This window comes from Dromaius novaehollandiae, chromosome 4, assembly GCF_036370855.1.
Source record: "Dromaius novaehollandiae isolate bDroNov1 chromosome 4, bDroNov1.hap1, whole genome shotgun sequence".
NCBI lineage: Eukaryota > Metazoa > Chordata > Aves > Casuariiformes > Dromaiidae > Dromaius > Dromaius novaehollandiae.
Window position 1 is genome coordinate 6,796,186 of NC_088101.1, and position 23,402 is coordinate 6,819,587.

Consider the following 23,402-nt stretch of genomic DNA (forward strand, 5'->3'; position numbering starts at 1 on the left):
AGGCTGCAGGGGAGTAAACTGCAGGCAGTAAAGGTCCCCGAGGCGGGCAGGGCACAGGTGGGAAAAGGCCTTGTTTTCACAGGCAGCTTTTGGTTGCATTTCTCTGCAGATGACCCGGGCCATCTTTGTGGTGGTGTCAGCGGTGCAGAGCCCGGAGGCTGTGCAGCGCCTGCTCCCGGAGCTGCTGCCGGTGCTGCTGAAGCAGATCAGTGCCACAGTGGGCAAGGAGATGCCATCTTCCCCACTCAGCACCCGGGGAAAGCTGTTCCTGAAGGGCCACGCGAGCGATGACAATCCTTGCAGGTAGGAGCCAGGGGACGGAGACGCAGGGGCTGGGCTTGGGTCCCCGTCACTTTGATTCCCAGGGAGGAAGGTGTCCCAGGGAGACTTGTTTTTTCCCCGGGCTCTATTTATTTTGGTTTGGGTTTGTCTGTTTGGTTGTAGTTCTTGTTTTATGAGTGTTGGCGTGCTGGTTGGTTTGGTCTCTGTTTGGCATGTTTGTGAGCCGACGGTCCCTAGGGTCCGTAGGCCAGGTTTCTTAGAGCTTGTCAGGCTTCAGGGTTGTGAGATGTCATTCCAGGGGTGTTTGCAGCTCCCTCGGTGAGGCTGAGCACGAGTGAGCGAAGGCCTCGCAGGCGGCAGCGTTTCCTTAGCCTGTTGCCGTGACTGAGGCCTCGCTGCTCTCTTCTCGCCCAGGCTTTCCCTGGAGACCCTGGAGGTGGTGCTGCGCACGTGCCTCGATGGGAAATGGCTGTGGCTGCTGCGGAAGCAGGGCGCCTGGGCTGCCCTGGAAGACCCCCGGGCTCACCACGACGGCGTCTGCCTGCTGACCGGGTGAGAGCCCGAGGAGGCGCCTCGCTGCTCCGGGGTGGCCGCGACCCGGGAGGGGCTGGCGGGACCTTTCCCCTGGGCCCGGGCATCTCGGAGGTGCCGAGCAGAGCCCGCGTGGGAGCGGGGGGATCGCGGGGGCCCGAGGCCGGGTGCCGCCCTGTGTAACCGCACGTCGCCTGCCTGTGCTCTGCGTGCAGGGTGCTGCTCCACGCCGGGACCATCTCACTGCCCCTGGTGCTGGTGCTGACCCAGTGGCTGGACGCCCCCTCGGCCAACCTGCGGGTCATGGCCGCGGCTTTCTTTGCGGAGGTGAGGGAGAAGGTGGGAGAGGGAGGTTTAGGAGGGCTTTTCTCAGGGTGCCAGCAAGAAGGTGCCGGCAGAAGGTGTCACATTCCTGGCGGGAGCAGATCCCCCCTCATAGCAGGTCTCTCAGGAGCTGCCCTTCCTCGGCCCCTTCCCACCCCCCACCCACCCATGAGCACCCCCGGGCACAGGGCAGCGCTGCCCTCAGCCTGGCCAAAGCCGCAGCCTGGGCCGGGCCCCAAGGAAAGCTGCCGGGCATGGGGGCGGTCAGCTGGGGCTGGTGGGGCTTCCTCGTGCGGAGCCCGGGGCGGCTGCTGTTCCCGGGCCTGGTCTGCATCCGTCTCCAGGTGCCGATGGCCGGGTTGCTGTGCTGCAGCTGATGAAGGAGCCGGCGCTGCAGGAGTGGAGGTGCCTTCAGCCCATCGCGAGGGCCTTGCTGGAGAAGCTGCGGGACTCGAGCAGCACCGTGCGGCAGATGGCAGCACGCGGCCTGGGCAACCTGGTCAGTGGAGCACCGGAGAAAGTGAGAGAGGCTTTGCTCCGCGTGAAACGCAGCCCCTGCGTGACCAGAGAGATGCCGGCGGGGAGCTGCGGGGGGATTAGAGAGTGGGCAGAGCAGCAGAGGCAGCTGCGAGTCTTTGCCCCGAGGGCGCTCTGTTCTGGGGCACCAGCCGGGCTGCAGAGGGGACGGAGGTGCCGACGGGCCCCTCGGGCTGCGATGTGCTCGGGGGCTGCTTCTGAGAGCTTCAGCCCCTGGAGGCGATGGGGAAGAGGAGCGGTTGGAGGCAGGACTAGCGGGAGGCTCACGTGTGTGTCACGCTTGGCAGCTGCGAAAGCACAAGGGAGCCGTGCTGGAGGTGCTGCGGAGGGGCCTGGAGGACGTGGCCGCGGCGGAGGTGGTGGCAGAGAGCCTGCTGGCGCTGGCGAAGGTGGTGACGGAGCTGAAGGGGAAGGCTGTGGGCTCCACCTTCAGGGACATCGCCAGGGCCACCAAGGGGTTCTTTGATGCTGTGAGTGAGCAGTGGTGTCTGACGCCTGCTCGAAGGGTCCCTCGCGGGCTCGTCCGAGAGGGGCGGCATGGGCAGGGGCCGCTGCGGATCGGGAGGGTTCGGGGAAGATGCTTCTCCCTGGGGAAGGTGGGGGAGCTACTGTTTGTGACCCCTGTGGGGGTCCTTTCTCCGGGCATTGTGCTCGACCGGCAGCGCCCAGGTGTTGCAGAAACAGCTGTACGCGGTGTCCCAGTCGCCCACCTGAGGGCCGGGGTTTCTGGGTTGCAGGAGCAGGCGTCGCTGCGCTCGGCGGCCTTCACCCTGTACGGGGTGCTGGCCGCCTCTGCCACGAGGAGGTGGAGGTCTTTCTTCACGGAGGAGCTGGGAAGCACGTGGGCCAGCCTCGTCCTGCACCTCCGGGACCCCGACCCGGGAGCCTCCATGGTAAGAGCCCCGGGGGGAAGGGAAGCAAGACGTGAAGCCAGGCAGCAGCCGCAGGGACATTGCTGCCGTTGCCGCCTGCTCAGCAGCTGCAGGGTCTCTGCAGAGCCTCCCCGAAAGCGTCCCCACGCAGTCGCCCCTGCGCTGCCCAGGGTAGTGACTCCAGCACCCCGGCTCACCTCTCTTTGGCAGGCGTGCCAGGGCGCCCTGCGGCTGTGCGCCCCGTTTCTGGGGCTGCGGAGGGTGCGGCAGGGCCTCGCCGTCAACACCCGGCTGAGCGCGGCCGAGCTGCTGGGCGACATCTGCAGCCAGCTGGTGAGGAGCTGCGCGCCCGGGTGCGATGGGGCTGCGGGACCCTTGCCGGCCCCGGGAGAGGGAGGGAGCGGGTGACACGCCGAGGGCGGCGGGGTCGTTTTGCGGCCGAGAAGGACAGCGTGTCCCGCGTCCCCCAGGCCCAGGAGAGCCCCGAGCACCAGGAGATGCTGTACGTCGCTGCCAGGCACTGCTTCCTCGTGAGCTGCGGGGAGCTGCAGGTTGCGGCCCTCGACGTCACCGGTGAGTCGGAGCGGGTGCTCTCTACGGCTGTTCCCCCCACGCCGCCGCTGTCCCCGTCTGCCCGGGCTGGGGGTCCCGGGGGCACTCTGATGTCGGTGTGTCGCCCTGATGTCGGTGTGTTGCTCTGCGCGCGCAGGGGTCCTCGTGGAGCATGTGGGCATCGAGTGGCTGACAAGAGAGGAAGTGATGCCGCTCTCAGCAAGTAGGTGACGGGGCCCTGGCGCCCCGGGCCTGGGGGTTGGGGGGAGTTTGGGCCCCAGCATGGCGGCGGCCGCGGGGCAGCATCGCCCTGCCGGGGAGGCTGGGCTGGTGCCGGGTGCGGCCCTGACGCCGCGGCCGGTGCCGTTGCAGCTCTGCGGGTGCTGCGGAGAGACAAGGACCCGCGGGTGCAGCAGGCGGCCGCTCGGCTCCTCCGGGACACTGGCCTCGAGCAGCCCCCGCGGTGGCGCTGAAATAAACCTCGCCGGGAACCTGCCGCAGCAGCGGGGGTGTTTCTGCGCCGGGGCCTGGGAGTTGCTTTGCTCCCCACTGCCCCCGTTTGCCACCGGGTCCCCGGGGCTCTGGCCAGGGCTGCTGTCCTGGGGCTGAAGGGGGCGTGGCCAGAGCTGGGGTGGGGCGGGGCTGAAGGCCAGGGCGGGGCCGGAACCAGGGGCGGGGCAAGGCTGCAGGTGAGGTGGGGCTGGGCCAGGCCAGGGGTGGAGCAGAACTGTGAGGTGGGTGGGGCCAGTGCCAGGGGCAGGGTGGAGTGAGGTGGGGTGGAGCCAAGGGAGGGGTGGGGCCAGAGCAGTGGGCAGGGCCAGATCCAGTGTGGGGTGGAGCTGTGGGCAGGGACATGGGCAGGGCAGTCCCAGGTGGCCCCTTCCTGGCACCTGCGCAGCTGCTCTGGCCCCCAGACACGCGGGCGGGCAGTGGCGGTGGGCGGTGGCAGTGCTGGTTGTCCGGGACCCCCGGGCAGCCCCCTCCCCGGTGCTCCCGCTTGCCGCAGCCTGGAGTCTGGGCCGTGGGCAGGGCGGGGCGGGGGGCTCTGCCCGCCTGGGCTAGGCGGCACGGGGTAGGAGGCAGCTGCAGGCCTGGCCCAGTGCCGACAGGGCCCAGGCCCCGTGGTGGGGGAGCAGCCGCGCTCAGCCAGGTTTGGGCTGCAGGGCTGGTGGGGGCCAGCGTGGTGCAGTAAAGGCCGAGGGGCCGGAGCCCAGCGCCCGCCCAGCCCGGGCTGCCCAGCGCCGCGGGGCTGGGCCCTGCCTGCAGGGAGCGGAGGGTCCCCCCGGCCCAGGGGCCTGGCTAACACCTGATGGTGCCGGGAGGGGAGGGCTGGTGCCTGGTGCCTGTGAAAGGGGCTCGGGGCACTGCTGTGGGGCTGGAATTGGGGGTGGTGCAGGGCTGAGAGGGGAGGGTGAAGGGGCAGTTTGGGGGGCTCAGTCTCCACTTCAGAGCCCCCAAATGAGCACCTGGAGCCTGTCTGGGAGCACCAGAAATGCAGTGCTTGGGGATGGAGGCTAAGTCCTGCATTTCTGGTGCTCCCAGACAGGCCCCGGGGGCTCATTTGGGGGCTCCAAAATGGAGGCTCATCCTGTGAGTCTGGGGCTCAAGCCCAGGCTGCTGGGACTGGTCTCAGAGCTCAGAAAGGGGGCTTAGTCCTGGGTTTGGGTGCTGGAGAATAGGTTCAGGGGGCTGTTTTGGGACTGGGGAAACAGGATGGGGGTCAGGTGTAGGGCTTAGAAAGGGAAGCTAAGTGCTGCGGTTTTGGTGCTCAAAGGTGGGTTGAGGGGGCTGCTGTTGGGGCTCAGAGTCCATTTCTGAGCCCCCAGACCTGTGTTTGAGCTGCAAGAAGGCAGGGTTTAGCTTCCCTTTCTCAGTCCTGCATTTCTGGGCCTCAGAAAGCAGGTGCTGGGGGTTTGGAGACAGAGGCCTGGTCTGGGGTTCTTGAGCTCAAAAAGGGAGACCAAGTCCAGTGTTTTGGGGGCTTGAAAACTGGTCGGGTGGGCTGTTTTGGGGCTCAAAACCAGAGGCTAAGTCCTGCGTTTTTGAGATTTGAAAACACACTCAGCTATCTGTTTTCAGCCCCAGAACCAGAGGCCAAGGGGGCCTGTTGGTGGGGGGTGGGAGGGGTGTGGGCAGGGCCTGTGGACCCTCCCTGGAGTTGGGGGTCCATGCGCGGGCACCCCGCAGGCAGGGAGGCTGGCATGCACCAGGCCAAACCTCGCAGTGGGGGTGGGTCAGTGGGGCGGGGGCGGGACCGGAAGTGTGGCGGGAGCGGGGTTCCGGGGCGGGGCCGGCATCAGTGCGCGTGCGCGGGCCGCCGCCAGGGGGATCTCAGTCTGGTGCCAGGCGGCTGCGGTGCGGCCCCTTCCGCTGTCGCTCCGTGGCTCGGAGGCGGCCCGGGCGCTCGGGGCCGGGAGGGCGGCGGCAGGTGAGGAGCGGCGGGGGCTTGGCTGCGGGGCTGGACCGGGCAGGGGGCGCCGGAGCCGGGCCGGGGAGCAGAGGCTGGAGGGCCGTAGCCCGGCGCCCCCCCCGCACCGGCACCGGGGCCGGTCCCTCCCTGTGGCGCCGCCCCGGCCCAGGTCCCGAGCACGGCCCGGCGCCGCTGCCGTCGCCCCAGGCCCCGCGCACGGGCCGCTGCCGGGGCTGAACGCGCGGCTCGTTCCCGGCGGCGGCGGCGGCGGCGAGGCCGAGCCCGGCGCCGCGGGAGGGGGCGAGGTCCGGTGCTCGCGGCGTCCAAGGGGCCCCGTGCCGCGTGCGGGGGCCGCAGGGAGCCCGGGAGCAGGAGGCCGCGGCTGCGAGTGCCGGAGCAGGGCTGTAGCCTGGCCGCGGGTGGGGGCAGGTGGCGCTGGGGCAGCAACAGGCTTCGGGGGGGGGAGATGGTTGGGGTGCAGGCTGGTCCCGGGGCACCACCTGGGGCCTCGAGTGGCAGCTGAGCCGGGTGCTGGGAGCAGAGAGCAGGTTGTGTGTTTTGGGGTCCAGAAACGGAGACGCAGCCGCTGCTGTGACTCCCAAAACAGCTGACCTCGCCTCTGTTTCCCAGTCCCAAAAATGCACAACCTGAGTCTCTGTTTTGGGGCCACAAAGGGCAGGTTAGTCCTGTGTTCAAGCACAAGAACAGGCCAATGAGCCCTGGGTTTTGGGGTCCATAAGCGAGGCCAAGTCCTGCATTTTGGAGCCACCAGTGGAGGCTCATGGGGCTGAAAGCAGCAGCTAAGTGCTGCATTTTGGGGCCACACAGAGCATCTTAGTCCTTATTTTCAAGCACAAGCACAGGCCAGTGAGCCCTGGGTTTGGGGTCCAAAACCAAGGCCAAGTCCTGCATTTGGGGGGCCACCTGTGGAGGCTCACAGGGCTGTTCCTGTGGCTGAAAACAGAGACTAAGTGCTGCGTTTTGGGGACTTGGAAACAGAGGCGAGTTCAGCTGTTTCCAGCCCCCAGTGGAGGCCAAGGGCAGGCAGGGGTGGGGGCAGGGCACATGGACCCTCCCCAGAGAGGTGGGTCCATCCGCAAGCCCCCCATAGGCAGGGAGGCTGGCATGCACCAGGCCGAACCTCGCATCTGAGAGAGTCTCTGGCACAAAAGCGGTTTTGGGGAGGAAACACGATCAGACACTGTCTTCCACTTCCAGTGTTTATTCCACATTTGTACAATACTTGGAATATTTTATTCCATGTGTGTATTGAGTATGTACACTGTTAATAATATTGCATACATATTGAGTTTATCATATTTATATTATATATAACATAATATGCACTATTAAACTATGATATTAATATGCAAGCTGTGACAGTGATTGATTTATGACCTTGTCAGTCACCACCATTGCTGTAATGAGGCCAAGCCCTAAGGAGCCAGAGCTGAGCTGTGAGGAGCCCCTGCTGTGCTCCCAGCAGGGTTCCCAAGGAGGCCCAGAGCCAGGTGGGCCCAGGCAGGTCGTCCCCAGCCAGGAGCAGGGCCCCGCACAGGGCAGGAGGGAGGCGAGCAGAGGCATCCTGCTGCGAGCAGGGAGCCGGGCAGCTTCTGTCCAGGAGGAAACAAACCTCACACTGCCTCTCTGTGCCACAGTACTCCCAGCTTCATTGCGGAGTGCAGAAAGGAGATGCGAGGCCATTGCGTGGTGTCAGCAGCCCCTGGCCAGGACACAGAGACAGGCAGCAAGGCTGGAGCTGTTACTCACCAGTGACACAACCCTCCCAGGCTCCTTAGGGAGAAGGCACCAGGGGAAAATGCCCCCCCTGGCTCACCAGGAAGCGCCTCCGAGGTCCCCGTGGGGGTGAGAGGGGCCGGGACGCAGCCCCTGCTGCCGGACACACTGTCCCAGGCTCTGCGTGCAGGCGGCAGCGTCCGAGAGCCAGTGCTGGGGCGATGCAGGGGCGTTTGCACTGGCCGTCCCAGACAGCACTGCTGGGGCTCCTCTGTCCCTGGAAAAGTAAAAAGCAAAAAACAAACACAAAAAAGTAGTGCAGGGCATTTCAGGAGAGGCCCAGCACCACCACAAGCCACCCCCAGGCACCCGGCTTGGCCGTGCCCACCCCGCCGGGCACCCCGCGGCCCCCCACGCTCAGCGCTGGAGCTGTGGCACAGACACTGCAGCCCTGCCACAGCCTCCCCGGGCAGAGCTGCCCCGCGGGGCTCGGCCTGAGCCCGGCAGCAGCCTGGGGGAAGGTTTTCAGCCAAAACAAAGAGCACTACAGGCCATAACGACAGGCATGTAAGAGCTCTCATTCCCAAGAGTCAGCAAAAGTTAGGGCTCATTCAAAAAAAACCCAATAGATTTGAAAACTAGCTTTTCCAAACTGCATCAAGCCACCTGAAGGGTATTCAGCCATACAAGCAAGTGGCCTGACTATTAACAAACAATTCAACAGAACAGAGGCTTAGAAATAACACTGAATCTTTGCAACAACTCATCTCAGTGTGGACTACAAATCGTGTTTCCCCATTTCTGGTTGAAGACAGTAGGGACAGACAGGTCATAATCAGCCAAGTACAGCCACAGTTACAGGCCAGACCATTCGAGGAGACCCATCTCACTAACTAGCCCCAAGCAGACACACAAACCGATCCACGTTACCTGGTCTAGGTCCTCGGGGTGGAAAACCTGGTCTTTCCCTTGGATGCTGTTCACGTACGCGAGGAGGCTGAGACTGAGCTTCGGGTTTAGTTTCAAACTCTTGGCTGAAACAGGAGGAAAACACCCATTATTAAACACCGTGTATTAAAGAAAAGCCCCAGTTAAAAACTAAAAAAAACCTAAAAAAAAACAAAAACAAAAAAAACACCAAAAATCAGGCAAGACAGGTAAGCGGCATGCACAAGACAAACTCGGGAAGATATGCATCCATGTCAATGTGTTTGTGTTTAGAAATTGATTTTTTTTCACCTCTATCAATTCCTCTGTACCAATCCAGGACTGCAGTGTTCAATTTTGTCTACTAAAAGGTGCAAAGCAAACATCTCTGAATCAGAACTTTTCCCCAAATGCACCGCTAAAGTGAACTTTCTGTGTTTGACCAGGCATTGAGACCCCCCAACGCCCCATAATTCAAGAATCCCTTGACCTGGCTAAACCCCTCCCATACATCAAATAAAGCTTCCTCATGCCAAGCTCAAAGTTGAAGGATTAGCGGGGGGTCCAAGACAAACATGAAGAGATGGAGAAATCACATTTTCCATTCAAGCCCCTGAAGGATTCTTTTTCTAGAGTGCTGGAGAAGTGTAAGGCAGCTACTGAAAAGCAAGAGGAAAACCAAACAAAAGCCTTCAGAAGCACATTTCTGATATAAAAAAGCCACCTGAAACAACAATTTCTACAGACTACCTGCTGAGATTCCTCCTCAACTTTCGTTATGTCAAGGTCACGATGTACAGAGGACAACCTGGAAATTCTCAGGAACAAGAACATCTCAGTCAAACGTTTGCAAGCAAAAAAGGCTTTTAAAGGTATTTTGAAGAAGAGACAGACAGAACTTTCAAAACTATTTCCAAGCAGCCTGTTGGTTACTGAAGCAATTTCCAACCTTTTTCAAAATCCATTTTTTGTACAACAGTCCAGCAGCTGCTGCTGCACTTGCTTATCATCTTGGAAAACCAAAATAATTTGTAGAAGCTACAAGATGAACACTAGCTTCCGAGTAAGGTTACACAAGGACAATGGCTATAAGCTCAGTCTATCAGACTGCCACTGAAAAGGAGCTCATGTTAAGCAGCTCCCTTGTTTTCCTTCAAGGACTCAAGGCAACTGACAGTTGCGACTGGAGAACCCCTGACAGGGAAAAAAGACATGAAACACCCAGGTATTATGCACCAAATAAGTGTCTTAGTCCTCCTATTGCTTGTGCTCTATTCAGCTAGGCATTACCTTGTCTTTCAAACATTTCTGGAATCAGTATTTCAACTCCAAGAATTAGCTGGAAAAATCATCATACCTCCTTCTGGCTCATAACATCACCACCATCTTTTACTCACACATCTTTACTGCATTAAAAATTACACCTCTGAAGAAAAACTCAAGATGTTTCCATCCTCCATTGCTTAGACTCTTACTGCTGTCAGGGTTAAATACTCTTCCCCTACCCCAACCAGAGCAAAACTTTGCTAAGTCACTGATGTCCCTCTTCTAGATCTTGTTATAACAGAAAACTGCTTTGCATTCCACTGAACTTCTCACCTCCCACGTAAATACTTTCTCTATACCTAACCAAAAAGCAGCTCATCTCATTAGTTGCTTTCTAACCAGTACCACCCCCTTTCACAGAGAAAAGCTGCCTCAGTGCTCTCTGGTGCTGCTCAAAGATGTGAGCACTTCTGCAAATCTGTGCTCTGCCAAAATACTGTAATCATTAGCAGCATCCCAAGGTTCCTGTAAAGAGCTGCCAGTTACAGTCCAAGCAGCAGCTAATTCAAAGACTAAAGGAGTGCTCAGCCCGGGAGCAAGTTATGCCACAAATCTCAACCTACCAGAGCCTTGAGAACAACTCCGGAAAAGATGACAGCGTCTCCGTTCGCTCCTAGAGCTCCAAAGGAGAAGGACATGGGCCTCTTTCTGCCACTGCAGTGCTACTGGCCATGACAGCAAAAGCAGTCAGCCACAAGCCTTTCCTCAGTTTGGAACAGAATACCCTCCTCAAACAGAGGAGGACGGGCAGAAAGGGCGAGACACGAGGTGGCTCCAAAGGCCGGTACAATTCTATTCCGGAAATCTTCAAGGTTTAAAAGCCTCTCCAGAGTGAGATGTTTGCCACACTGATGACACGTGCATGCAAAGAACCAACTAGCCAAGCAAAGCAACCAACCAACCACACAAAACAAAGGAAAATAAAAAAAGCACATCCCCTCACCTGGATTCCAGCAGTCAGGTTAGATGCATAGCTCAGATCGCTGCCACGCTGTCTCGGAGGCAAACAGGGACCACGTAAGCACTCTCTGAAAGGCACTCGTCAGTCACTTCCACAAAGGCATCACAGACTGACACGAGCTACCGAGCCAAAAATGCTAACCATCCTAAACCGAGAGAGGACAGAGCAGCTTTCAGAGCCTTCTCTTCAGTTAAACCTTGCTCCATAAAACTGAAGTCGGCCTTAAAATACCTTGGACTTCCAGCACAGTTATGTTTAATGCACAGATCCCTCCACAGAAAAAATTTAAAGTCTATTTAAAGTCTGAAGAGATTTTAGGTGGTGAGGTGAATGAAGCCTGTATAAACACCAACCTCATCTTGAGCTCACCATTTCCAAGCCCAAAGGAAAGGGTCAAGGAGTACCCTGCCTGCCTCCCCACCACCACCTCTAGGACAGCTACGGTATGAATGCCAGCAGAAGGTCAGGATGGCTTTCCGTTTACAGTAAAGAGCAAGACATGCAGCTAATGAGTGCAGAACAAGTAAAGGCACTCTCGCAACAGGCAAGGGCATCTCTCCCTCTTGCAGCAGGTCATTTTTTTTTAAGCTCGTGGTAAAAGTCCAAGTGCCTGGTCTGCACCAGATCTCTGAGACTACTCACAAACACCAGCTATCCTGAGGTTAAAAACTAAGTCTCTTCTTTGCTGTAAAGAGAAGGTCCAACTTATCACTGCAGGTTGCTATTAGTCAGTGACAATTTCTAATCACCCACAAAGAGAAAAAGAGCAAGGATTACCTCAGCCAGGAATGCCGACCTGTTTAACTCCACAGCTGTCAACAGATAGGACCTGAACGGGTTTGTATCTGAAACACTACACATGAAGTCCTCCAAGGTGTTCCGAGCTATACCAAGGAGGTTTCATTTAAAACTTGATAAAAGACGGGGAAAAAAACTGGAGCGATGGAAGGAGAGGGCTGAGACAAACAGTTTCTGGACTGTTTTGTAACATCACTGATGCTGGTTTGAGCAGCATCCCCTCCCCACCCACCGGTGCAATCTACTATCCTTGTTTACATGTACCAGACATTAATGAAGGCAAGAGCACGGGAACAAACTGCTGCTGCTTTGTAACCCCTCGTAGAAATAGTTTGGGTGCCTTTTCCACCAGCTTTCTGCACACCATGTCTGAAAAGCATGCAAGAGAAGGAATTGAGAACAGACTATCCTGTCTCCAAAAGAGTTGAGAGAGTTAAAATCCTGCCTGTTCCTCTCTTGTTCAAAAACTTCCATGCAAATTACTTGAACATGAAGTCACAGCAAACGTAATCTAAAAGATGGAAACCACAACGAGCTGCAGAGGCAACATAAAGAAGGTTCAGCTGGACACCTACAGCCTATAGTCTGTTCTCTGGACTAGATCATTTTAAATGATTCTTCAGTCATATTACAAAAATCTACTCTCTCTATTGCAACTAAAAGCACTGAAAAGCCTGTTCTGGTTTTGTATAAGGAAAATCTATTCTGCCCTAAAAAAGAAGCACCGTTTTGACTGCTCAAATACCACCTGAATGCTCAAAGCCCTTTTGAAGCCGATGAAAACAGACAGGCTTCCCAACTCCTTACGCAGCCATCATCTGATTTTCATGACAACCTTGTCAGACCAGAAGCAATACCATACAAGGCAGATTTTTCTTTTTTTTTAAAAAAAACATGCTTTTGGCTGAAGAGCAATCCTAGACTGGTTCCTCTCTGTCAATAAAAAATGGAGAAGAAACCACTGCAAAAACAACAGCTGCAATAACACAGCTGCCCTACTAAAAGTTGCAGTCTTTGTAAAAGGCTGGACATGAGCTGCACGATATACGCGCCTGTGGAACACAGCGTCAGTAAAACAGAGTAAAGCGCATGATTTTTTTATTTCGAGGGCTCTTTGTTTACATGGAGGCAGCTGAATTGAGAGTCTCAGGTCATCTCACACCAAGTTTTTTGGCATGTGCAGGACATGAGCTACCACCTGGTCCAACTTTCTTTCTCTGGTCCTCTGAAAAACGGTGCAATCCCTTTTGCTGCTGGGGCACTTCTGCCAACGAAATACCCCTTTCGTACACGCATTAGGAAACTACTATTTTGGGGGTTTTCTTGTGCTTTTTGTTGTTTTTCTTTTTAAGCCAAACCATATCCCAAAAAGACAGGCCAAAGAAAAACCTTCAGTAGTCATTTCCTGATTGCATATTAACAGCTTTTAACTTTACCACCACCCAAAGTTCCACCTGTTAAGTGTACGTGCCTTCAGCTGCGACAAGAAGGTGAGTGCATTAACATTGAAGACACAATTCATTTGTGAAATTTCAGCCATGCAACCTGATCTGTTAATTTAAGAACTGAAGCAGTTTGCAGAAGTAATGAGACAACCCAAGGTGTTCACAGAGGGGCTACCTGTGAGACAGTGCTTTAACGTGGGGTGGAATTGCAGAGGAAGAAACAGTCCCACAGAGGCAGGTTTTTACTGGTCACCGAAGCCCAAGAGAAAGCCTGCAGGAAACGCCACAAACCTGGGCTGCTCATCACAGCAAACCGCTGACATTTCTGCAGGGAAACTCGTCTGCTGAAAATACACTTTTGGTTCACATCCAGCTATTAAATCATTGCTGTGCCAGCATTACCTCGACGATACAGAACGATTTGCAGTTCTAACCAGCTGTGGACTCCAACAGCACAGATCGAGCAGGTACCGTACTCACTGCCACTATGTGAGTGAGCTCAGCTCCCGCAGCATCCCGAGATCGCTGCCTTCCAGGCTCAGAGCGGAGCCCGGCAGACGCGGGACGGGACCTGTCGGTGCGCGGGGACCTCTGTGCTCACCGCTGGGACCCGCAGAGCCGGCAGAAGCTTCGTCCTCTGCTCGCAGCCGCCCAGAGGCCTCTCCGCGCGGTTTCCTCCGTGCCGACCTTCATTTATGATAGATTAGCAGCTGCCTGTTACCTTCTCCAGGGTTAAGTGTTCCTGTACTCCAAGTCACCAGTTTTATTACACAAAGGCTGCAGCTGCAGTCCCTGTTTTCAAGGGCACTAAAACACCCAGACCACCACCATCTGCTTTTTCACCATTTAAAAAATAAGGGCAAAGTCAGGACTAGCTTCTCTCTGACAGCTTGTACCTCAGGCATATGATCACCTCCAGAAATTAGATGCTTCTTCAGCCTATCTGTAAATCCACCTTCCTTCCATCCGCACAGCCTATGGGAAAGAGAGCACATCTCATGGCTCAGAAAGATGCAGACTTCAGAGTACTCCTTTGGAAGCTGCACTGGGTTCAGGGTTGGGGGTAATACTCATGTTAATTCATTGAAGAAAAGGTTGAGGCCAAACCAGAGGACTTGGAGCATTTAAAAAGCAAGAACAGCAGTGTTCTGCCACTGGGAGAGGACACAGCTACCTAGAGGCCTTGATCTCTGAGAGCTCCTAAAGGAAAAGACTGGGATTTTTAAATAAGAATAGATCACTGCAAAGCAGCACCTAGTGACAAATGCTGCAATGTCTCTGGGATGTGATTTCCATGCCTGCTGCTTAGATCTTTCATCTAACTAGACATATTATCTGCTCTTCTCACTGTATACATCAGTTTCCTTCCACAAAGATGTCAACATGGCACCATCAAGAGGACCCAGTACGCCCATGTTTGCTTAGGCTGCATAACCACATTCATTCTGCATTGAGTTCCTCTAGTCTATCTAAACAGAAAAGCTGTATTTGTCAACAGAGTACTCCAGCATCTTACAAAAACCCCTCTCCTTTTGTGTCACAGTTCACTCAGACTGTTTCAAGGGTTTAATTCTCTCCCCTTCTCTGGTGCCTGGCAGACCCTGCTTTGCCTCACGCGGCAATGCTTCTTCGTTAGCTGCAATGCTTGCAGTGTTTTACCGTGACATTTCAAAGGCTGTAGTTACAGCCTTTCCACGGGAACTGAACCACAGGCTCTCTGCGAAGGTAGCCATGGCTCATATGTTATGAAATCCCACAACCAAGAGAGATGAACAGCTGTCTGAGGAAGGGGGGGAGGCAGGAGGGGCGTTTAATTTAGGGCCATCGTACCTGCGGCAGGGACTCTCTTCTGCGCCTCTCCACAGCAGACGAACCAGCATCCACTTGTCATCTGACCCATCGTTCATGGACTGCCTGGATTAGTGTCTGCTGTTCATTTTGGCTGCAGTCTGTTGGGAGAAAAAGTTATTCGGGGTGGGAAAACTAGAAGCAACGAAAGCAACGACTCTGTCCTTGACAAGCTGCTCCACTACTACTCTTTCTTTCTTTCGTCCTCTGGCTGTTGAAGGCAGCCCCTTCCCTTTGGAGCACAGCTCCGGCTCGTGGCTGACACCCATCCTCACCTCAGTCTCCAGGATTTCAGGCTGCTGCTGGAAAAGATTTTAGCCTTTGTCGGATGCTGTGAGTACGCGCTTGCAACGTACCTTGTATTTTCTTTCAGGAGCATAAAACTGAAGAGGAAGACCACCCTTCGCATCATCTCAGCAGCTCCACTTTCTCTGCCACAACATAAAGAGCAACACTCGTATTTTTTTTCCCCCTTCAAATTACAGCACAGCTTTAAGCCGTGTTCCTCCATGTTTGCCAAAGTGTTTCCAAGTCTTAGGCATCTGTTTTTTCAGAGAGCAGGTGAAAAGCTTAGCTCCCAGTAAAATGCATGAAGTCTGAAAAAGAGGTCATCTCAGAAATCTGTTATGTAACACATCTTTAAAGAAGCTATTTCTCTCTATGTCTGGCAGCACCCGTTGCCAATTGAGACAAGAAAGGAGCACTTCTGGGAAGGGGATGCGCTGGTTCTGCTCAGCAGAGCATCCGGAGAGGAGCACAGAGTCTCTCAGGAAAAGCCTGAAGGCTTACCGTGAGGACATGGGACACATCAAATGATGCACAACATACAGACAGAGCCATGAATCCACCTGACCTTCACTTTCTGATTTCTTCTGATCTAATGAAAATGCTAAACAAGGCAGGATTTGGTAGGTACAGTAAGTTCCCATTATAATAATAACTATAATAATTTATATTTAATTATTATAATAATTTCTGTGGCTCTTTGATACCCGCATATATTTATACACTTGTCCAAACCTAAACTATATTTCCTCCTTAATGAAAACCTGGTAATTTTTCCCATCAGCCTGGGTGGCTTGCTCTTTACAACTCTGTAGTCCAAGCGTCTAATCCTGCAAGATAGTGCTTACAGTAGTTGGTTCAATTAAAACCTAGTTGCATCTCTCCTACTTTCAACATTCATTATTTTGAAATACAAAGACTACTTTTAATTCTCTCTCCTCCTTCAAGAGTATTTTCCCAAAACACAGATTTGCATGAAGAAATTTGGATACAAATAGGCACTGCGTGATCCTGACCATTCTCCGCAGTACAGCAGCATTTCACAGAGCAGAGGGTCACTGCCAGGGGGTCTGAGTCTCTCCGCTTTGCAGCCTAACACCAAAATCTTTCTCTTTTGTTTCATGGGAACCTCGGGAAGCCACAGTCAGGACTGGCGCCTCGCTGGGCTAGAGGGTGGATAAGCAGCTGTGAGGACGGGGGAAAGTTTGCAGTCCTCCCTGCTTTTTCCAGTGCACATCTATTTCCTTATGAAAAGCGTTAACAGCTGCTCCAGATGAGTTCTGGTAGTTCTAGAGACAAGCACTTTGAGGTGCTTTGGGCAAATATACCCGATCTTGCTCTGCAAAGACTTTTCACATTAGATTAATCCACTCTTCACATCAACTGAACAAACCAGCAAGGCTGGCAGTCCTTTGACATGGGCACCTGCCTCTTGCAATATGGATTAAAGTCATAAGACTCATTTCTTACATACCAGAGGACCTTTCTGAGAGCATCACAGACACCTTGGCTGTGCCGGGCCAGAGCCAACGAGCAGGGGGTGAAAACTCCCCATTTCACAACAAACCCCTGCAGCCGTCCCATCCATCCTGTCAGCACAATGTTGGATTCTGTTCCAGGGAGCCCCTTCTCCATCCTTCTTCAAAGAAAGGTGCGTTTCCTCCTTACCGGGGTTCTGCGAGAAAGAAGAGCTACACTGTAAAAAAAACACTGCTATCACTGCTAGATAAAAACAATCTTGCTGCTTTAGAGGAAATAAAGCACAGAACACAACTGCAAAGTGAACTCCTTGGCGGTCAGCTGGATCGGGCAAAGCTCCTTATCCTTCAGGTAGTCCAAAAAATTACATATTTTAATGCTTGACAAGAGGTGGCATGCTGAGCATAAATGCCCTAGATGCTGAGACAGCTAAAGAAATGTTTCCATTTCCAGCAACTTCTTTGGTTAACTCTTTGACACTTGAAATAAAAAAAAATGCAGACAAGTTCATTAAATACAGCCCCTGGTACATCTGATCACTTCATGGTATGATGTCACATGCCTACTGCTAATACCTAGGAAAGACAGAAAACCCATCATCACGTGCTGAACCTAAGGACTTCTGCTCCCAAAACGCTCTTTCCTATAAATTTCTATGAACTGATGAAGAAACAGCAGCAACAGAAACAAGACCTGTGTGTCACCTACCCCAATCAAGTAAGCACACAATGTCTTTTTCCCAGGTTTTACACTAACCAGTCATCATGATGAGTGTGACTATGAAACCCAACCAGGATACACCTCCCTAGGCCTCCTGCCCACTTACAGCCATCCCTTGCACTGCCAGTGCAATGAATCAGTTTCAGACTGCCAGTTCACAGAAAATCCTATGCCCACAGGCTTTTCTGCAGCCTTGTTGAAAGCCATGACCCCAGAGCAGACCTTAGCTTCCTTTTGGTTCATGTTTCCAGCCCCACCACCCCCATATGCTCCCTGCTGAAAGCTGAGGGGGAATTGGAGGACTGCAGGGCTCAGGCCCACAAGCTCATTTCTAGAAACCCCACTCACACCAACAGGAAGCTGCAGGCAGTTCCCATGCTCAGCAGGGACACAGTCTTTTACATGGGGCTTTGTGGTGGCAGTGGGCAACAGAAGAGGAACAGCAAGGAGGAAGACTGCTGGTGACCAGGGCAGAGCTCTCTAGGGAACAGGAGGATCCCTCCTGGGCCTCATGTGCAGGATACAACCTGATTTAGGTCTCTCTGGGCACACAGGGAGAGCAAAAGCTGGGGGAATTGGCTGCCAGCTTGAGCTTTGTGCAGTGGGTCAGGACACAGCTGCAGGCAGCAGAGATCTTGATTGCACCCTCTACCCCACCCAGGGGTCCAGCCTCAGGAGGGAACCCAGCATGCTCCCCATGCAGCCTCCCCCTCCCCTCAGCCCCCCACAACACAGCAGCTGGGGGCTTCCCCACTGTGTCCAGGCTTCAGGAAGCTCAGGGCTCCCACACTGGCAGACCTCATGCCTCCAGAGCAGGACACAGCTGCACCCATGGTGGAAGAGAAAAGGAGGGAGCAAGGGAACCCCTGTGGCTGTACCACTGCACAACCCACTCCTGCACCCACAGAGTGGCAGCTGCTCTTTCCTCCAAGGCTCCTCCCAAATGCTCTCTCTACACCTAGCAGATGAACAGTGGTAGCTCCTGGGCCAGGAGGACAGTCCAAAGCAGCTGACCTGGCAGCTGTCCCCAGCTGCTCTCCACACTGCTGAAAGCAGCTGTCATGTACAGATGAGAGAAAGAAAAGTCTCCTACTTGCACAAATACAGCATATCACAATCACAACACACAGGGTTATCCCCACTGGTTGTGGAGCCTTGTCTGGAAACCACTTAATTATATGTGGGTCTACTCCCTTCCAGCAAGCACACATCTGCCAGCTGAGCAATAGCTTGAGATCCAGGCACTTGACACCTTCCAGGGATAGCTCCATTTTTTCCTCTTTTCCTCAGGCTGACAGAAGAAACAAGTTACTTTGTAGACACACCCAGCACTTGCTGAGGCACCCTTTCCACTGCGGTTCCATTTTATGCTTGGTAGTTTTCAGTGAAACATGATCCATCATCAATGAACCCTTATCACAAGGCCTTAAGGCAGTCAACACTGCTCCATGAAGTCCAGTTGCATCAGAAAGTGGAATGATTTATGGTTTGAAGGCTGGAGAAACAATCCCTATGTGTAGCTCTCTGTGCTAAAGAGATGCTGCTCCCTTTCCACAAACCACCTTTGGAAGATGTAGATAATGCCATAAAGTTTCCTGGGACAATGTCCATCCAACTGTCTCAGCTGAAGCCCAGTTCAATTACTAGTCTTGGTTTGATGCATATCAAAAAAACAAAGAGCAACACATGCATCTGGCCTGAAAGGATATTTTCCTGTTTCCACAGGCTCCAGGACAACCCCCAGTGTGTTTTGCATGCTCATCACCAAATGCCAGAAGCACTGCATTGGCATTTCCAGGAGCTAACAGGTAGCACAGCTGTTTGGGGGCCTGAGTGTGAGACACCCAATCCCTGTCCACAGCAGGCTTTTCAGACCACACTGTGGACACAGCTGCATGGAGGAGGCAGAACATGCCCAGGCCAAGCAGTGCTGCAGGAGCTTTGGGTCCCAGCAGCTGCCTCAGTCATACCCAGGCTTGAGGAGTACAAGGCTTGGCTGCGCAGGCTGACTGGAACACACCAAGGAAAAGATGTCTTCTTCAGCTCTGGGGCTTGCCTGAAGAGCTCTGCCCTTTTCTTAGTAGTCCCCATATGAAGGACAGGCCAAGGGCAGGATATGGCCTCAGCTGTAAGGAATTGCAGCACATCTGCTAAGGAAAAAGACATCTTGGTGAAGAGTTTCTGGCACAGGTACTTACTTCTCCCACACCACAGGTCAAGGGACACAGTGACACAGCCAAGGCGGGTGGAAGGGACACAGCCAGGGTGGGCGGGCGGAAGGGACACAGCCAAGGCGGACGGGTGCAAGGGGTGGAAGGGCGGAGGGGCGGAGGGGCAGAAGGGGGAGGAGGGGGCAGAGGGGCAGGGGGCGGAAGGGTGGAGGGGGCGGAAGGGGGAGGAGGGGGCGGAGGGGGCGGAGGGGCGGGGAGTCGGCAGGGGCGGAAGGGCTGAAGGGGCTGAAGGGGCGGAGGGGTGGAAGGGCGGAAGGGGCGGGGGGGCAAGGGGGGGCGGAAGGGCGGAGGGGCAGAAGGGCGGAAGAGGCCCAAAGGCAGAAGGGCGGAAGGGGCGGAAAGATGGAAGGGCAGAAGGGGCGGAAAGATGGAAGGGCGCAAGGGGGCGGAAGGGGCGGAGGGAGGGGCGGAGGAGCGGGAGGGGCGGAGGGGGCCCAAAGGCAGAAGGGCGGAAGGGGCGGAAAGATGGAAGGGCGGAAGGGGTGGAAGGGGTGGAAGGGCGCAAGGGGGCGGAAGGGGCGGAGGGCGGCGGGGAGGAAGGGCGGCGGGAGGGGCGGAGGAGCGGGAGGGGCAGAGGGGGCCCAAAGGCAGAAGGGCAGAAGGGGCTGAAGGGGCGGAAGGGGCAGAGGGGGCGGAGGGGTGGAAGGGAGAGGGGCGGAAGGGGCGGAAGAGCGGAAGGGGCGGAAGGGGCGAGGGGCGGAAGGGGCGGAGGGGGCGGAAAGATGGAAGGGCCGAAGGGCGGAAGGGGTGGAAGGGCGCAAGGGGGCGGAGGGGGTGGGAGGGGCGGGAGGGGCGGAGGGCGGCGGGGAGGAAGGGTGGCAGGAGGGGCGGAGGAGCGGGAGGGGCGGAGGGGGCCGAAGGGCCTAAGGGGCGGAAGGGGGCGGAAGGGGGCGGAAAGACGGAAGGGCCGGAGGGGGCGCAGGGGCAGGAGGGCCGGAGGGGGCGGAAAGACGGAAGGGCCGGAGGGGGCGCAGCGGCGGGAGGGCCGGAGGGGGCGCAGGGGGCGGGAGGGCCGGAGGGGCGGAAGGGGGCGGAAAGACGGAAGGGCCGGAGGGGGCGGAAAGACGGAAGGGCCGGAGGGGGCGGAAGGGGGCGGAAAGACGGAAGGGCCGGAGGGGGCGCAGGGGCGGGAGGGCCGGAGGGGCGGAAGGGGGCGGAAAGACGGAAGGGCCGGAGGGGGCGCAGGGGCGGGAGGGCCGGAGGGGGCGCAGGGGGCACAGGGGGCGGGAGGGCCGGAGGGGGCGGAAAGACGGAAGGGCCGGAGGGGGCGCAGGGGCGGGAGGGCCGGAGGGGGCGCAGGGGGCGGGAGGGGGCGGAAAGACGGAAGGGCCGGAGGGGGCGCAGGGGCGGGAGGGCCGGAGGGGGCGCAGGGGGCGGAAGGGCAGAAGGGGCGGAAGGGGGCGGAAGGGGGCGGAAGGGGGCGGAAGGGGGCGGAAGGGGGCGGAAGGGGGCGGAAGGGGGCGGAAGGGGCGCAGGGGCGGGAGGGCCGGAGGGGGCAGAAGGGCCGGAGGGGGCGGGAAGGGCGGAGGGGGCGGGAAGGGCGGAGGGGGAGAAGTGTGGAAGGGCGGAGGGGCGGAGGGGGCGGAAGTGTGGAAGGGCAGAGAGGTGGAAGGGCAGAAGGGGCTGAAGGGCCAAAGGGCGGAGGGGGCGGAGGGGCAGAAGGGGCGGAGGGGCAGAAGGGTGGAAGGGGCAGAAGGGGCAGAGGGGGGCCGAGGGGGCAGAGGGGTGGAAGGGGCGGAGTGGGGCCGAGGGGGCAGGGGGCGGAGGGGCCGAGGGGCCAAAGGCCCAAAACAGCCCCCTGAACCTGTTCTCCAGCACCCAAACCCAGGACTAAGCCCCCTTTCTGAGCTCTGAGACCAGTCCCAGCAGCCTGGGCTTGAGCCCCAGACTCACAGGATGAGCCTCCATTTTGGAGCCCCCAAACAAGCCCCCGGGGCCTGTCTGGGAGCACCAGAAATGCAGGACTTAGCCTCCATCCCCAAGCACTGCATTTCTGGTGCTCCCAGACAGGCTCCAGGTGCTCATTTGGGGGCTCTGAAGTGGAGACTGAGCCCCTCAAACTGCCCCTTCACCCTCCCCTCCCAGCCCTGCACCACCCCCATTTCCAGCCCCACAGCAGTGCCCTGAGCCCCTTTCGCAGCCCCCAGGCACCAGCCCTCCCCTCCCAGCACCAGGGGGTGTTTGCCAGGCCCCTGGGCCAGGGGGACCCTCCGCTCCCTGCAGGCAGGGCCCAGCCCCGCGGCACTGGGCAGCCCGGGCTGGGCGGGCGCTGGGCTCCGGCCCCTCGGCCTTTACTGCACCGCGCCGGCCCCCACCAGCCCCGCAGCCCAAACCTGGCCGAGCGCGGCTGCTCTGTGCCCCCACAGGGCCCGGGCCGCGCCAGCAGCGGGCAGCGGCACCAACAGGTAGGCACCAGTCCGGGCCTGCAGCTGCCTCCTGCCCCGCGCCCACCCCAGAGCCGCGTCGCCTGGGTGGGCAGAGCCCCCCGCCCCGCCCGCCCCGCACACGGCCCAGACCCTGCCCGGCCCAGACCCCCCGGCCTGGGCAGCCCCGGCCGGGCCGCCCGGCCCCAGGCTCCAGGCTGCGACAAGCGGGAGTCCCGCACCGGGGAGGGGGCGGCCCGGGGGTCCCGGACACCGAGCGCCACCACAGCCCACCACCACTGCCCGCCCGCGGGTCTGGGGGCCAGAGCAGCTGCGCAGGTTCCAGGAAGGGGCCACCCGGGACTGCCCTGCCCATGTCCCCGCCCACAGCTCCACCCCACACTGGATCTGGCCCTGCCCACTGCTCTGGCCCCACCCCTCCCTTGGCTCCACCCCACCTCCCTCCACCCTGCCCCTGGCACTGGCCCCACCCACCTCACAGTTCTGCTCCGCCCCTGGCCTGGCCCAGCCCCACCTCACCTGCAGCCTTGCCCCGCCCCTGGTTCTGGCCCCGCCCTGGCCTTCAGCCCCGCCCCACCCCAGCTCTGGCCATGCCCCCTTCAGCCCCAGGACAGCAGCCCTGGCCAGAGCCCCGGGGACCCGGTGGCCAAGGGGGGCGGTGGGGAGCAAAGCGACTCCCAGGCCCCGGCACAGAAACACCCCCGCTGCTGCGGCAGGTTCCCGGCGAGGTTTATTTCAGCGCCGCCTCGGGGGCTGCTCGAGGCCGGTGTCCCGGAGGAGCCGAGCGGCCGCCTGCTGCACCCGCGGGTCCCCGTCGCTCCGCAGCACCCGCAGAGCTGCAACGGCACCGGCACCGGCATCAGGGCCGCACCCGGCACCAGCCCAGCCTCCCCGGCAGGGCGACGCCGCTCCACGGCCGCCACTATCTCAGCGACCGCTGCAGTGCCGGGGCCCAAACTCCCCCAAACCCCTGGGCCTGGGGCCCCGTCACCTACCTGCCGAGAGCAGCATCGCTTCCTCCCCTGTCAGCCACTCGGTGCCCGCGTGCACAGGGCGACACACCGACATCAGGGCGACACACCGACATCAGGGCGCCCCCGCAGCCCCCCGGCCTGGGCAGACGGGGACAGCAGCAGTGCAGGGGAAGCAGCCGCAGAGATCGCCCGCTCCAGCTCACCGGTGACGTCGAGGGCCGCAGCCTGCAGGTCCCCGCAGCTCCCCAGGAAGCAGCGCCTGGCAGCGACGTACAGAGTCTGCTGGTGCTCGGGGCTCTCCTGGGCCTGGGGGACGCGGGACACGCTGTCCTTCGCCGCCGCAAAACACCCCCTGCCGCCCCGCGGCAAGCAGGTCGCGCGGACTGAGGGGCATGGAGGAGATGAAGCGGGGCCGGGAGGCATGGCCAGGCCCAGCGCCAGCCCCGCAGCAGTGCCCTGCCGCCCTCAGCGTGTCGCCCGCTCCCTCTTTTGGGGCTGGCAAGGGCCCCATGGCCCCTGCAGTGCACAGCTCCTCCTCAGCTGGCTGCACAGGTCGTCCTGGAGCTTGGCCACGCTCAGCCTGGTGTTGATAGCAATACCCTCCTGCGGGACCCTCCTCAGACCCAAAAACAGAGCACGCAGCCTCTGAGTGCCCTGGCACACCTGACAAGGAGAGTTGAGCCCTGTCACTGCTGTCCCAGCACAGCTGGGCCCTTCCCAGGGAGCTCGTCATGCCGCAGTCTGCCAGTCCCGGCCCTCAGCCCGGAGAAGGGGTCGCG